The 17,104-nt window shown below is 38.3% G+C and overlaps 1 pseudogene; it reads right to left on the bottom strand.

Moving 5' to 3' along the window:
• Nucleotides 1-15,520: 15,520 nt before the first annotated feature.
• LOC117998384 lies at nt 15,521-16,042 on the bottom strand (annotated as a pseudogene).
• Nucleotides 16,043-17,104: the final 1,062 nt, after the last annotated feature.

Genomic DNA, 17,104 nt, shown 5'->3' with positions numbered 1-17,104 from the left:
CTAAAAACAAAATTTAATAAAGAAGTTAAAAGAAACATGTGGATTTGATAACAATTTCTGTCTTCTTTGTAAGTCTAGCACCCATAGCTCCTTGTTCTAGTGTTAAGAGCACCACCAGTAAAGCACTGCCATCTCCCAACAAGGCTTGCTGAGAAATTTCATTTCAGTAGAACTGACACTCCAGCCTCCCCATCCCCTATCCCCCCCAACAAAGAGGGCTGTGAGGTACAGGAGGGGTATTAGAAGGTTTACTTTTAGGAGTGCCTGGTGTTTGTAAATGCAGGGCATAAATACCTAGTTCCTCTTTCCAAAGGCAAAGAAGAGAAGCCCAAGATAGAATTATTTATAAGGTTTGAGATTTCTTTCTTTTTTTTTTTTTTTTTCCTGGAAAGGGAGATATACCTTGCTCTCCAGTTGAAAGTTCGGAAAGCTATAGTGATTGCTGACCTGCCTTAGGTGATAAAAGAGCCAAACTGAGAGGGGACTTGAAGCTTCTCCTGGGAGGCCTCCCCTTGAGATCCCAAGAATCCAGAATATACATCGCTTATTCCCAGAGTTGGGGGTGAAGACTGCAGGCGAGGCTGGGAGCTGCAGCTTGCTAGAGACTGTACAGCTTGGGTCAAAGAGAAACATGCACCAGAAGAATGTCACCAGAAGAAGGACGTGGGGTACCTTCTGGGGGCCAGGAGAAAGTGCATTTCAATCTACAAGGGCTCACCTGTGCCTAGGGGAGGTTCTTGGGATTTAAACTGTCATCAGTGGGCACACCCACCAAGTCAATAGTTAATACGCTGGTTTCGCCAGGATGACAAACAATAAAGCGTCAGCTGCCTTGTCACCACTGATTGGTAGTTGCTCACAAAAGAGAATCACATTTACAGCCAACAAATCAGAGGCCCTCCACTTTCTCTTGCACAGTCACACAAGAGAAAATCTTTTTCCTTTTATCAGCTGAGGAACAGCCACAGGAATGAGGAGGCGGACGTGAGAGCATTACTCATGTTTTGCCGACCTCTGTTCCTCCTTCCTGCATTTTCACGGACCCTTTCTCACCACCTCTAGCCTGTGCCTGGAGGAGGAGAAGAGATTATTATTATGACTGGAGAACTTCATTAACCTAATGGACACTGAAAGTTATGAGATCAGACTGAAATATTATAGAGTCTATTGAGCTTAACTGATAATGGTTATTTGTATAATAACGCTGTTCCATGTTTATACCCTCAATAAGTCAATAAGCCTCAATCAAAATGGTTAAGAAAAAGAAAAGAGTGATTGTAATATTAATGTAGAATTCAAGAGAAAACGCAATAAATGGTAAAGAAAAAATCCACTGAATACTTTTATTTCGATCGTGTGTAATTTCCTCAATGAAGATATAGTCATCGGTCTTTATGAACCAAATGACATTCAATGAATGTTTACAATAAAAATTTGTATGAATACAAACAGAAGTTTACAAAACCACTGTAGATCTAAGAGTCTTTAACATATGATGAAACAAGTGAAATTTGGTGAGGGAATTTACTTGCCCAAGAGAATGGCAGAGTCAAGTCTCAAACCTAGATCTGTTGACCACTGGTCTGTGTTCTTTGAGCCTCAACAAGCAGATTTCCTTCCCTGGCATATGCACTCTGTACACAGGGCCCTCCTGCCGCCGGCTCCTCAGACCTATACAATGAAACATGCCCCCCACCACCCCAGTCTAAAGCTGGACACAGAAGGAATTTTTTTAAAATTATTATTAACTGCATATATAGGACGAGGCTCAAAAATTGTGTGTGAGAGAAAAGGTTCTTGTGACTGTTTATTATTGTTTCAATAGTTAAGATAATTTTGGAAGCTTGAAATAATTTAATAATATTTGGCTTTCACAAGTCAGTTTTCAGTTCTCAAAGCAAGAGCATATAAATAGCCAAACAGCAGACAAAAGCGATAAAGAGAATCTTACTGCATGTGAAAGTGACTGGCATAGGGCAACTGCGTTCTCCCTTCCTTTCTTCTAAATAATTAAGGTAATATATGAAACTAAAAAGGGAAAACTCTTTCATTTACTCGAATCTCCAAATGCTTGGAATAACACTGTGGTCTGGCAGTGGGCTACAGACCACATGCTGATAGACACACTGTCTCTTCAGCTGTACTCAGAAAATGCCAAAAGAACAAACAGCTCTGAGTGTAACAAAAAATGCTCATGCTGAACAAAGTTTTCTCTTTGTAGCTCTCTTTACTTACATAGAATTGGCCATGAAAATCACATAAAAATTACTTAAGTTTCAGTAAAAGGAAGGGAGGAAGAAAAAAAAGTAGTAGTAGTAAAAAAGAAATCTCATCCTTTAGTGTATAAGACACTGGAAAATAACAGAAATGATCATTGAACACTTCTAAATGGCATGAAGTGGAAGGAAATATTAATTGCACAATCCCATTATAATGTTATTGATAGTGAATAATCCTAGAGTCAATCCTAGTTAATTGCCATTTCTTTGAAATTTTATTTCCTAGGAAAGAACAAGGAAAAAATGATGACTCTTGTACTTAAATAGAAAATTAAGAATTCCCAGACCCAAATTCTGTTTTTTAATCCTACCACTCTCCAATATAACCTTATGAGTCTATGCTTCTCATTATTTTGCCAGACTGGGGGTGGAGTAGGACAGGATTTGCCTAGAGTGGAGAGGACTTAGTGCTACCATCTATAACAGGGTGTTAATGCCCGGTTCTTGTAAGTGTTCATTACTTAGTCTTAGTAGTGAAGTTAATCTCATAGACCAGCAGGACATCCTTTTTACTCATAGGTCCAAAAACTCCCTGTCTGTAGATTTGGTTAAATTAAAAACTTTCCTGTTTACTACAGCTATATATATTGTTATATGCCAAGTAATTGAACTGCCAGCTTTCTACCATTCAACCACGTGGCATTGTATATCCTGTGGAATAATATTAACAATAAAATAAAAATAGATGGAGGCGCCTGGGTGGCTCAGTCTGTTAAGTGTCTGACTCTTGATTTCTGCTCAGGTCATGATCTCAGTGTTGTGAGATTGAGCCCTGAGTTGGGCTCCACGCTGAGAATGGAGCCTGCTAAAGATTCTCTTTCCCTCTCCCTCTTTCCCTCCTTCTCCACTCCTCCCCTCAGCTCACGTACTCTCTCTCCATCTCTTTCTCTAAGAAAACAAAAGTAGATGACACTCAGTCAATTTTAAGCACAGGCAGATTATCAAGTCAAATGACTGAAGAGAAAGCACCCAAACATATAAACTAGAATCCACAAGGGCTCACCTGTCTATAGCTATCCATTTGTGTTTCTGTTTATCTATCTCTCTACCTATTTATTGTTACCAATGGCTTGAATAAATTTGTAGTATATCTAGAAATTTACAAGAACAAAGCATTGAATCCCAGTTAGGTTTTCAATACCTATGATTCAAGATGCATGAATTGCATGCCGCCTTATAGGTAGTCATTTGATGAGAAGCTTCGTCCTGAAATATGATATGATTGGTTTTGATTCAAGAAGGCTAACTTTAGTAGCTTATTCCTAAAAATACCCTGTATTTTGATTGTGTAAATATGTCCCTGTTACCTTCCAGGGGGTAAAAGAGGGGTGTGTGACTCAGGCATGTGGGAATAGGAAAGAACAGCAACATCTTAGAAATGAGGAGTTGAAATAAAATCCTTTGAGTCAACGGGGAAGATGCCATAATTGTGTGCATGCACACACATGCAAGTCTATATTTAGAGATATGATTCACAGTCAGGAAGAATAGAGCTTTTATATTCATACCTTATAAAATGCCCCCTTTCCCAGTTCTTCATGGATCAATATGAAAGAACAGATGCTTTTGTTTCTTGTGATGCTGTAAATTATGCACACATTATTGCTCACAGTCTCTAATAAGTAGTAGAATTCCAAGATTTTGTCCAAAGTATGTTTGAAAAGTAACACTGTTGCTAACTCATCACAGCTTAATGCAATAATGACATTTTACACTGTTATTCCTATCTACAGTGGAAGTTATTGATCTCATTGTTCCTAAGATGACTTGCCCACATCCCAAAGATGGTAATTTCACAAGAACCTTTGAAGCCTGTGGTTATTCTGAGTGTATTTGGAATCACTAGGGAGTGAATTCAACCTGAGGAAGGCAAAAGAGGTCATACCCAGGACACTGAAATTGGTCAGGTCACAACCAGAAAGTGAAGCAGGTTTAGAACCAATGAAGGACTTCAGAACCCACTGCAGGACTAAAGGAAGATGTGGACTGAGCCTAAGCCTGGACTCAGAAAGACTGGGGACTCTGCTTTAGCCATGTTATTACCCAGGCCTTCCCAGCTTCTTTTGGCTAAGGACTAACCAACCAATGAGTGGCATGTTCTTCCATGGAATATCAGAATCAGCACATATCTTAAGGTAGCTCTGTGGTTGCCACCACACTGTCAGTCCCCAATATGCATCATCATGGAATCTGTGGGATTATTTGGTGAAGGAAAAATAACATAAAGGCAAGAAACAAAAGGTAGGAATATGGCACATAATGGAAGTCTAAATAATGGAATCCCGAAGGATCAGAGCAGAACTAATTATTTCTCATGATTAGGAACATTACTAGCAAAAACCATCTGTAGTCAAGTTTCAAAGTTTACAAGAGATATTAAATTGTTTGAGGGAGTGAAGTGTCAGCCAGCAAAGGTAATCATAGAGATCTCACAAGAAAATGAACAGCTAAGTGTCAGTGAGGGCAAATGTAAAGCAGTGTGTGAGAAAATATAATGGTTCAAATGTTGCTTATGAGGATGGACCATGAACTATCAGATATGTCCAGAGAAGCCCTAAAGTCACTCTGACCCAGTGAATAGCTTTACCATGGAGGCTGGCTGGATATCTTCAGTGAGACCACTGGAAGCAAACCAAAAGAATACAGTCTTACCTGGGTTCAAAATTCTAGTTCAGCCATAGGAAACATATGGGATCACTAAGACTCAAAAATTCCCAGCAGAAGTGAAGCAATTCCAAAGAAAGGCAATTGGGATGACCAAGAAGAGGGGAAATGTCTACAAGTGGACAGTTTGAAAACAAAGCATACTTCTCTCAGCAAATATGGAGACCAAAAGTGTGTGTCATCTTTGTCTGTGAAGCCCTAATGGGACCACGAATGGAGAGTGATTTGTTTTCCAGTTTCTGAAGGACCAGGTCAGGAGATTTGCCTGAAATACCAAATAGTAACAACAACAAGGACAGATGACAATGATGATGGTGATGATAGTGACAATGATGGCAGCAATAATTTCATGCTCGATGAAGAGTTCATACTCAGTGAATGCTTGTTGAATGAAATGGATCACCTGTTTTTTGTTGTTGTCTAATGTCTGAGAAGCTAAGCTTCCAGGACCTCCCTCAGGGAAAAAAGAAGACTTCTCTGGGCCCGTTTGGGTTACTTGATGTCATTGAGCCAAATTACCCAGTTTCAGCCGAAACAGTGTGGTAGGCAGCTATGTACAGCAGCCCGAGACATCCCACTCTTTTCATTTATGTAACAGTGTAGTATGTGGTTATCTTCATCTGGGAAATGGAAGCCTCTTAGCCTGGTTATTGTAGTTTGGGGTTTCCAGGAAGCAGACCCTGAGATGGAGATTGGCATGCAGATTTTTTAGGGCGTACTTTTGAAATCAACTCTTTTGAAAAAAAGGAAAGGAAATAAGACTGGGCAGAGGGAGAAGTTGAGCTGTGATGTAGTCTTAACAGATGCCTCCTCAAGCAACCAAATGGGGAGTTATGAAGATGGAATGAAACTGCTGACATGTCACAGGTGGGGTCTTTATCCCATCATGTTAATCAGTCACTAGATGTAGGATTCCTTGGGAAGGAGAGATGATCTTGGTTGGGCAGTTTCCTTCAGCCAAGGTCCCTGAACGGGGCTGATGGCTGAGGGTGGAGTCCCAGCTGCTGGGAGTAATTGGCGATCCTGGCAGCACATCCCAGCATCTCCCCCACACACCTCCATCTTGACCTGTAGTTTCTATTTCTGATTTACATAGTTGGACAGGAGGATGCTGCTCAGGCTCTGTTTAGTACTATGGCCTAGCGACCAAGTACAAGACCAGCCTTGGGGAAACCAAGGAGCTGATAGATTTGTCATTGGTGATTCCAGCTTCCCTTCCTGGATTCTTTGCTCCTTTTGTCAATGCCTCTTCCTCTCCCTGCTCCTCCCTTGCTATTACTCTTCTGCTCACCTCCTCTCATCTCTACCACACTCCCCTTTCCAGTGGAAGTAAATTGAGAAATTCATTCACCCAAACCTGTCAATGACAGGGACTAGATTTGCATTTCAGTGTAAAATAGAATCTTTGGTCCCAAAGACTGAAGCCCTCTGATAATTTCAAGCTGTCTTGGTTGAGCAGAGGCATTGTTTTGGGGGAGAGGAGAACACCTTTCTGAACTATGGGAATGAAATGGTTTTGGTAGTCATGGATCCCTGAAAGTTAAGCATGGTCCCGAAGAGATCCCACAAAACTGATGTGGATGTGGCCAGCAAAAGAGAGGAGAAAAATAAGCTTTTCCTGGAGGCGCTTGCTTGGTGCACATGATTGACAACTACTGATAAAAGCAATTGCTGCCTCAGCTCCCTCAGCGTGGGAACAGCTGTTGCCTAGCAACTCAGGCTAAAGAATCAAAGCAGAGGTTTTTCCACCCTGCACTAAGAATTCGTCCCTCATCAGCTCTGATGAGTTTGTTAAAGTAAACCCAAGTAGAAACCTGGAGAAGATAGACCTCTGTTAAAGAGATGGTGGTGAAGAGAGTTTGCTCGGCACTAGACGTACTTGCTCAGCCTTCTCCCCCACTTGGTGGTCCACACTTGTTCTAGCTGCCAGCATTCCACTTTTTAATAGTAAGAATCTCCAATAACCTAAAAGAGGACTTTATTTATTTTAAAGATTTTATATTTAAGTAATCTCTGCACCCAACGTGGGGCTTGCACTTCCAACCCCGAGATCAAGAGTCTCATGGTGTACCAACTGAGCCAGCCAGGCATCCCTAAAAGAGGACTTTAAAAAGAAAGAATCTTAGAAGACTTTTTTAAGGTGGGGCAACTTTCTCAAAGATTTTATGTGCTCTAACAAGCTGTAAAATCTGTCTTTACAGCTCCATCTGATCCTCTATAATTACTGGCGGGGAGGGGGGACTTCTCACTTCCTTTGATTGTCTGTAATTTATACCAACAATAAGTTGATGTCGTATTTTGAAAAATCTCAAGTTACCAACATTTTACATATCAGTGGGTTGTTTCTGGGAAGAAGCATGTGGGAAATAAATGAGTTATTGAAGAAGGAGTAGATTTGAAAAAAAAATTCAGTTGAATTCATTTATAATTCTGCTTTATATTGTTTCTCTTTATTTTCAAAGTAATTCTTCTCTATCATCATCATCAATATTTTCTTATATTCTACTAGAATGTAAATTCTATGAAAGTAGCAATTTTTGTTTGTTTTGTTTATAGGTAGACTCCTGTACCAAGAAGAGTGCCTAATGTAGTTAGGGAACCCTTAAGTATTTGTAGAATAAAGGAATATTTCTCATCACCATCTGGGGGTTCAAAAATTCTCAAGTCTGCTTTTTTTAGCTTCTCAGAATATCTTACTTTAGATTTCATCTAAATGGAGTTATCTTTGCCCCAATCTCCTTTTTACTGATAAGGACTTGGCCTGTAATCCTCTGTCTTAATATATTATAAGAGTTGATTAGGAGAAGTGATTACCAGAATTAGTCAGGAATCAACTAATAATTAGTTGGGGAAACTTGGGTAAATCACTTAAATTTTCTATAAAAGGTGGTTTAATAATGCCTTTATCTTGCAGGGCTTGGCTTGGATCTGATAGCATAAGAAATAGTTGAATGGTTAAAAGCAAGAACTCTGAATCTAGACTCAAATCCTAACTTCTGTACTTTCTAATTGTATGACCTTAGGCAAGACATTTAATCTTTTTATACTTTAGTTTCTTCATATTTATTTATTATTTTTAAAGTTTACTTATTTATTTTAGAGGGGGGAGGGGCAGAGAGAGAGAGAGAATCTCAAGCAGACTCCCCGCTGAGTGTGGAGCCCAACACAGGGCTCCATCTCACCACCATGAGATCATGACCTGATGACCTGAGACCAAACCAAGAGTTGGGTGCTTAACTGACTGAACCACCTAGGCATCTCTAGTTTCTTCATATTTAAAATGGAGATATTTATAATATTCTTATTGTATAGATAAAAACAGTCAAAATACACAAAACACTTAAAGTAGTGCCTACCATAACAGAGTGCTCATAATAAATGTTAGGTTTTATTTTCAAAGGTAAATCACATTTGGAAAATTGTGACTTGCTGTAGAAATGCAAGGTAATTAGGTTTCCATTTTAGCAGGCCATTGATGGCTCAAGCTAAAATTAATGACTAATGCTGAAATTTTAGGCTCTGATAAGTTAGGGGGTGAACGATTTGGCATCTCTCAGATTATACCTCATAGTTGGCTGTGATTTCCGTCCATTTGCAGGTCTGGCCTGAGGTGCCTATGTATCAGGGCATAAGCAGTAAATTTACTCACAGTGATTTTGCCTTTCTGAATTCTGTCATCATCTACCTATGTGATGTTGGACAAGCCGATGAACTTATTTGAGTCATAGTTTCCTCATTTGTAAAATGGGAATGACAAGAGCTTATTGCCTTTTTTTCAGAGGGTTAGTTAGGGACCCAATTAAGATATTCACTATTCAAATATGAGGTAGTATTATCCTCTTGTTTATTCTCTTTGATGTTTTGACAGACCATCAACTATCCTGTTCTACACAAATAGTAGGCTGTTTGAGGTTGTGCAACTCTAGGTGCATCCTCTTATAGACTCAAATATATTTTCTTTTTCTATCTAGACTCCTCCATTATGAAAAGTTCAAACAGACCCTATTAGCTATCCAATAAGCTAAGGTCCAAAGTCAAATGTACTGTATGAGCAGTGGTGGTAGAGGAGGGCTTTTGATTACTTATTCAGCCTTAATGGCCAATCTCCGAGCAGCATGGTGTTTGCAATGGCCATGTTGGTCCAATTGGCTTAGTTTTCCAAGTTGAATATATTAAACTTCTTAATGGATTACAAAATTTATATTCATGTTTTGGGCCATAAAAGTGAGTATTATAGAGTTGGAAAACTGGATGTAGAATATGCAAGAGATTCAGAAAACATTTTCATTTTTGGTCTTTTGATTCAAATCCTGGCTAGCTTTTGCTGGTAGCTATAAAGGAATAACTGGTATTGGGTTATGCCTCCCGTGGTAAACAACCATAAAACTAGAAAAAATATGTGAAGCAACTATTGTTAAACATTGGAAAACAGGCCTTGCAAAGGATGAGGTAAGCCTCACCTTCTTGCAGTTTTCTGCCTGGAGATGTGTTTCCAATTATGGTACAGAAAGCTGGGATCTAAGTCATACTTAGATCTCACAGTCGTACTGTTGAGCTGAGGAAACAGATTGGAGTTTGGGATATCTGAAGCAGCTGGAATCTGCAAAGCAGGGCACCAGAGAGGAGAAACTGAATGGAGTAGGCAGGAGGTTTTGGAAGGAGTTCTTCCTGAATTTTTGGCTGAGGACTGCACTGTATATATGCAGCACAAGACTATACAAGGATCACCAGAGAACAAATGCTGCACAACTGATTATAAAACAAAAATAATAAAGGTTGAGCAGGACTGGGGGATGTTGGAGACTCTACAAGAGTTGAAAGACAGCATTAACATCTTGTTAATACCTCAAGCATCCAGCTTTGAGACCAGGAAGACCATGTCTAAGAAGTAAGCACTGAACTTTAGAGTAAAGCCTAGTTTCTCAACCTGATCCAAAAACAAACAAACAAACAACCACAAACCTAATACCAATCCTCCACAACAAGCTAAGCTGAGGGGATATTCACAGATGTACTCCAATATAATGAAAAGCCAAGTTACACAAGTTCAAAGTGATCAACAAGTAATTGATCTGCCTACTAGGACAAAAATAAACACTCTTTTAAGAATAGTAACAAAATCCAGAGTCTCTACAAAGTATCATGAATGATACCAAATACACAATAAAAAATTACCAGATATGCAAGGAAACAGGAAAACATGGTCCGTAGTTAAGAACAAAAGAGGTCAATGATTACCAACTCCAAGATGGCTCAGATGTGAGATTTACCAGACAAAACTTTAGAGCAGCTATTATAAATACCTTGAGAGAAAAAGTGAAAAATATGGAAGAGCTAAAGAAAATTATGTCTTAATGAGTAAGTAGCTAGGGAATTTCAGCAGAGTAAAGGATATATAAATGTTCACATAGAAATTCTAGAATTGAAAAGTACATAACTTCTCTAATCTGAAGCACAGAAAGAAAAAAATACGACTAAAAAAGATCCTTAGGGACCTGTGGGACAAATGGTCTAATATACATGTAATAGAAATATCAGAAGAAAAAGACATAAAGAAAGGCACAGAAAAAAATGAGTAAATAATGACCAAAAAGTCCCAAAATTTAATGACAATTACAGGCTTAAATATCTAGGAAAGAAGCAAACTCCAAGAAGTGTAAATATAAGACAAATCACACTTAGATATATTGAACTGCTGAAAATCAAAGGTAAAACATCATGAAACCAACTAGAGACAAAAAAAATTTACACAAAATGGAATATAATAGAATGGTATATTTAAAGTGCTGGGGTTAAAACAAACAAAAAAGAGGGGTGCCTGGGTGACTCAGTTGGTTAAGCATCTGACTCTTGATTTCAGCTCAGGTCATGATCTCAGGGTTCTGAGATTGATCCCTGCATCAGGCTCCGTGCTGAGGGTGGAGCTTGCTTAAGATTCTCTATCTCACTTCCCTCTGGCCCTCCCTCCACTTGCTCACACACACTCTCTCTCTCTAAAAAAATAAATAAATAAAACAAACAAACAAAAAAAGAGACAAAATCCCTGTCAACCCACAATTCTGTATCTAGTAAAAGTAGTTTGCAATAAAAAAAAGAATGAAATACATTTTCAGATAAATAAAGGTGTAGAGAAACCATCACCAACAGACCTGCTCCATGAGGAATCCTAAGGGATGTTCTTTAGGCTAACAGGAAATGATACAGAAAGGAACTCAGATCTGAAGGAGGAAAGAAGAGCCCCAGGAATAGTAAATAAGAGGATACATTTAAATGACAATATTATTTTTCTTTTTATAATCCTTAAAAGTGAATGGACTATTTAAAGCAAAATTAATGTTGTGAGGGGTTTTTACAGCACTTGTAGAAGCAAAAGATATGGCAACAGTAGCACAAAGAACAAGGGTGAGTGATAAATGGAATTGTATTAGTGTAAGTTTATTACATTTGGGAAGTGCAAAATGGGAAGTGAAAAGTATCAGGTGTAAAGTAGGAAGGATGAAGTAGGAAGTGCAAGGTCAGATATGAAGTGTGAAGTTTAAAGAAGTACAGTATGGACTCTAAATAGACTTTGTTAATGATGCATATAGTTAGCCTTGGAGCAATGATTTAACATTTAAAATAAAAGGGATATAACTAAGAAGCCAATGGAGAAAGTACTAAAAACACTCAATTAGCCCAAAAGAAGGCAGGAAACAAACAACAGAGGGACAAAAACCATAAAGAGCCAATAAAAACAAATAGCAAGAAGATATATAAAATCTAATCTTATGGATAATTTCACTAAATGTCAATGAACTAAGCTCCAATCAAAAGGCAGACATTTTCTGTTGGGTTAAAAAACACAACCTAGTATGTGATATCTACAAGAGATGTACTCTGAATATAAAGACAAAAATAGAACAGAAATAAATATACCATGCAAACAGTAAGCATAAAAAAAAAAACTGGCATTGCTATATTCATATCAGATAAGTTAGATTTCAAGACAAGAAGCATTAGAAGAGATGAAGAGGGGTAATTCATCAGAAAGGCACAATAATCCTAAATATGTATGCATCTAATAAAATAACTTCAAAATTCATAAGGTAAAAACTGAAAAACCAAAGGTAAAAACCAAACAGACAAATCCACAATCACAGTTGATGATTATAATATCCTCCCATTCAGTAATAAAAAGAGTATAGATAAAAAATCAGTAAGGACATAAAAATGTTTTTTTCTTAAAGATTTTATTTATTTATTTGTCAGAGAGAGAGAGAGCACAAGCAGGGGGAGCAGCAGGCAGAGGGAGAAGCAGGCTCCCTGCTGAACAAGGAGCCTGATGTAGGATTTGATCCCAAGACCCTGGGATCATAACCTGAGCCAAAGGCAGATGTTTAACCAACTGAGCCACCCAGGTGTCCCAGGACATAAACATCTTAATGACACTATCAATCAAATCTATTTAATTGACATTTACCAAGCACTACAGCCCCAAGCTACAAAATACTCATTCTTCTCAAGTGAATGTGTAACATTTACTAAAATAGCTTTCTGCTGAACCATAAGGTAAATCTCAAGAAATTTTTAAAAATTGAAATGATAGAGTATAGTCTCAGATAACAGTGAAATTAGAAATCAATCACAATAAGCTTTCTAGAAAACCCTCAAATATTTGGATATTGAAATAGCACATTTATCAATAATCCATAGCTCAGTGAAAAAAATCACAAAGGAAATGAGAAAATATTTTGAACTTAATGATAATGAAAATAAAATTTATCAAAATATTGGGACTCAGCCAAAGTAGCACTTGAAAGGAAATTTAGAGATTCAAATACCATTTAGAAAAAGAAAAAAGTTAAAATCAATGATCTAAGTTTCCAAATTAAGAAACTAATAAAAGAAGAGCAAATTAAGTAGAAAGAAGGAAATAATAAAGATTAAAACCAAAAATTGATTATATAGAATACAAACACTAGAGAAAACTATCAGAGTTAATGTTGGTTTTTTAAAAAGCTCACACCCTGGCCAAGACACAGATGAATCTATCATTTTTTATAGTTATAAAACATATTTGGTAGAAAATTTCCAGAAGATTTCAGCAGTATTATTCATTTATAATCTTCACTTAGGCTGATAACTAATAAATAGAAAAAAATTCACCCAATAAAATATATGTAAGCAGACGAGTCCTGGAGAAGTCACTTTATTTTCATACAGTCTCCAGAAATCATTTTAATTATTTAACTAATTTTTATTTTTAACCAAAATACATGCTCATGGTTTTAAAAGTCAAAGAATAGTAAACAATTTATAAAGGAGTCCCATGTACCATGTCCTAGCCCCCCACCCCCATAGTCCTGCTTCCCAAAGGCAAGCATGTACTTTTCCCCCGTAGTGTTTACCCACATAAAGTTAAGTATTTAACTCTATTTCTTAATAGATCAATTGTATACACTATGTATTTTCTATTATGGTACAGCAGGATTTAACACACACAGTTCACTCTTCCCCATGCTTCCTCTCCTCCTTCCAGTAGCAATGTATCATAGTTTTTTTTTTTAAAGAATATTCAGTATTTTTAGTGTTATGACTAAATAAATATCATTTACTGCTGAACCATAATCAGAGTATACCATGGTTATGTTTCTTTCTTTCACAACTTTTTGTTAGCTCTGGCATTAATAATTGTCCAGTTCTTATCATGGGTTTTGTTTTCTCTGTATCTATTGCTAATGCTTCTGACTTGCCCCACCAGCCTCTCAAAACAATTTCCTACATTATAAAACATAGGAGATAGTCTCCTGTTGGTTTTTTAAAAAAGGAAACCTCCCCTGGAACTTCTATTTATTTGCAACTCCTGCTCTTCATTTTTTATTATTTTTTAAATCCACATTGATATTTTATTTTATTTTATTTATTTTTTTTTACTTGATTTGTTACAACTCCCGCTCTTAAGGATGCTGCACTCCCTGCTGCCATTCTGGGCTTTCTCTTTCCCATCATCCAGAGAATTCCTCTCCCCTCTCTTGTGTGTTGGATCCTAGGAAATTAAAATCTCATATAATACTCTTCCTTCATTTGCTTTGTTGTTTTGATGGTGTGGACACTACAGAGGCTTCCTGAGAAAGAACAATTGCACGTATCTGTAAATTTTATTCCATCTTCTTGCTTTATTGCTTAGCAGGATATAGAATTTTAGGTTGGAAATCATTTTCGTTTGGACTTTTGAAGCCATTTCTCTACCCTATTCTAGTCTCCAGTGTTGCTGTTGAGAAGCCCCCAACCCTTCTAATTTTCATCGTTTATATTCTTTGAAAGCTTTTTTTGAAAACTCCATTTTTTGGCAATATCTAATTAAAAAAATCCCCAGCTTCACTGAAGTATAATTGACATGCAATGAACTGTTAAAATTGAAAGTGTAGAAACTGATAAATTATTGCTTATGTATACTCATGACGCTATCACCACACTCAAGAACGTATCCATCAGTTTGGATACATCAGATTGGAACATAACAAAGTTTTCTCCTTCCCTTGTAACATCTCTCATTTCTGTCTCTCTTTGCTACCTCCCTTCCATGACTCCTCTCCAGAAAACCACTTATCTGCTTTCTATCAGTATAGATTCTTTTGCAGTTTTTAGAATTTTATATAAATGGATTCAAATAATATGTATTCTTTTTTGCTTGATTTCTCTCACTCAGCATAATTATTTAGTTACCCATATTCTCACATGTATCAATATTTCATTCCTTTGTATTACTGGGAAGCTTTCTATTGTGCACAGCTTATCTAGAATTTATATGGAAATGCAAATGAGCTGGAATTTTTTTTTTAAGACGAAGAGTAAAGTTGCAGGACTTATACTATTCAATTTCAAGAATTATTTACAGGGCGCCTGGGTGGCTCAGTTGGTTAAGCGACTGCCTTCGGCTCGGGTCATGATCCCAGGGTCCTGGGATCGAGTCCCGCATCGGGCTCCCTGCTCTGCGGGGAGCCTGCCTCTCCCTCTCCCACTCCCCCTGCTTGTGTTCCCTCTCTCGCTGTGTCTCTCTCTGTCAAATAAATAAATAAAATCTTTAAAAAAAAAAAAGAATTATTTACAAAGCTATAGTGATCAAGAGAGCATGGTATTGGCATAAAGATAAACATTTTGATAAATGGAATAGAATTGAGATTCCAGAAACAGACCCACACATGTATTGATTTTCAATGAAGGTAGAAAAACGAATGGTACTGAAATAATTGGGGTATTCATATGGACAAAAATGAATCTCTACTGTTACTTCATGCCACACACAAATATTTATTTTATTTTATTTTATTTTGGGGGGGAGAAAATCACTTTATTCTAATTAATTCACAAATGAGAATGTCACAAAAGGTGATTTAAGGAGGCACACAAACATCTGCCCAGCCCCAAATTCAAACCATCTCAATGAACTTCTATACAGTGAGAACAACATTTTTCATTCCAATTCCGAAGAAAGCTGTATTTAATGAGGAAGGAGAAGCTTAACTGGTGGTTTTACACCTTATATATTCACCATCAATTATCTTTTTATGCTAAATTAACTTGGTTATGAGACATGATTTTCCATATCTTCAATTTGAACTTCTCGATTAGGCTAATCCATTTGCAGATCTGCACTGTTGCAGCACCTCGCTGGAACCTTCACAAAGCCTCAGGTCACCCTGGTTCTGGGCACACTCCAGAAACTGTTTCATCTCATAGTGGCATGGGTCAGACTGCTGCTACTGCTGGCCTGCTGGCTGGGTTCCCTGAGGCTCCTGGTGAGTGATGTCAGGCCTTGAAGGCTCAGCATTGCCTCCTCCACTGAAGCCCCCAGTGATGCATGACCTATCATGTGCCCGGCAGCAGAGCCCCCAGCCACGCCAGCTGCAGGGGTTGCCATCTGGGCCAAGAGACCTGGCTGCCGGGGCTCAGCAGCTGGTGGAGCCGCTGCCGGAGGCTGAGCTGCGGGGGGCTGAGCTGCCGGCGCTGGTCTAGGCGCTGCTCTCATCTGAGGTGCCTGGCTGGTGGGGGGGCGGGGGGGGGGACATGCGGGAGGTGCGGCTCCGGCTTCTTAAAATTTTCCCTTTGAAAGATTCCATTAAGAAAATAAAAAGGGGGGCGCCTGGGTGGCTCAGTTGGTTAAGCGACTGCCTTCGGCTCAGGTCATGATCCTGGAGTCCCAGGATCGAGTCCCGCATCGGGCTCTCTGCTCGGCAGGGAGTCTGCTTCTCCCTCTGACCCTCCCCCCTCTCATGCTCTCTATCTCATCTCTCTCAAATAAAAAAATAAAATCTTTAAAAAAAAAAAGAAAAGAAAAGAAAAAGGGAAGTCACAGACTGGGAGGAATAATTCATAATATGTAAATCTGGCAAAGGATTATATCCAGAATATAGAAAGAACTCTCACAGGTCAATAATAAGAAAACAACTCAATAAAAACAAGCAAAAGACTTGGATACTTCACAAAAGAAGATACACAAATAAGCCAACAGACATATGGGGAGATGCTGCAAATCTTTCATCAGGAGGGAGATGCAAACCACAGCTACAGTGAGATCCTTTTACAAATGCACTAGCAGGACTATAATTAAGAAGACTGACAACAGCAAATGTTGGTGAAGAGCTGGAGCAACTGGAATCCTCATCCATCGCTGGTGGGAGTATAAAATGACACAATCTGCTTGGGAAACACTTTGGCAGTTTCTCATACACTTACCAGCAATTCCTCTCCTAGGTATTTACCAACAGAACTGAAAGCTATGTCCACACAGACTTGCACGCATTTGTTTTAGCAGCTTCATTCAAAATAGCCAAAAACTGGAAATAATTCAAATGTTTATCAAAAGGGGAGTGGATAAACAAATTACGGTGTATCCATATCATAGAATCCTTTGCAGCAATAAAAAAGAACAAGTCTCGACCCATGGAAAAACATGGGTGAATCTCAAAAACTTGGGATGAGCTAAAGAAGCCAAAAGATGTATCCTGTATATTCCATCTAGACGAAAGTCTAAAGGAGCCATAATTAATCTCTATTGATGGAAAACAGAGTGTTTGCCTGGAAGTAGGGAAGGGGGAGATAGATGACTGCAAAGTGACATAAGGGAACTTCGGGGGATGGTGAAAATGTTCTATGATCTGTCTTGACTAGGGTGGTGGTTA

The sequence above is a fragment of the Mirounga leonina genome, unplaced genomic scaffold (genome assembly GCF_011800145.1).
Source record: "Mirounga leonina isolate KUSES-001 unplaced genomic scaffold, KU_Mleo_1.0 Mir_114, whole genome shotgun sequence".
In the NCBI taxonomy this organism is placed as follows: Eukaryota; Metazoa; Chordata; class Mammalia; order Carnivora; family Phocidae; genus Mirounga; species Mirounga leonina.
This window is presented reverse-complemented; position numbering and strand designations above follow the sequence as displayed.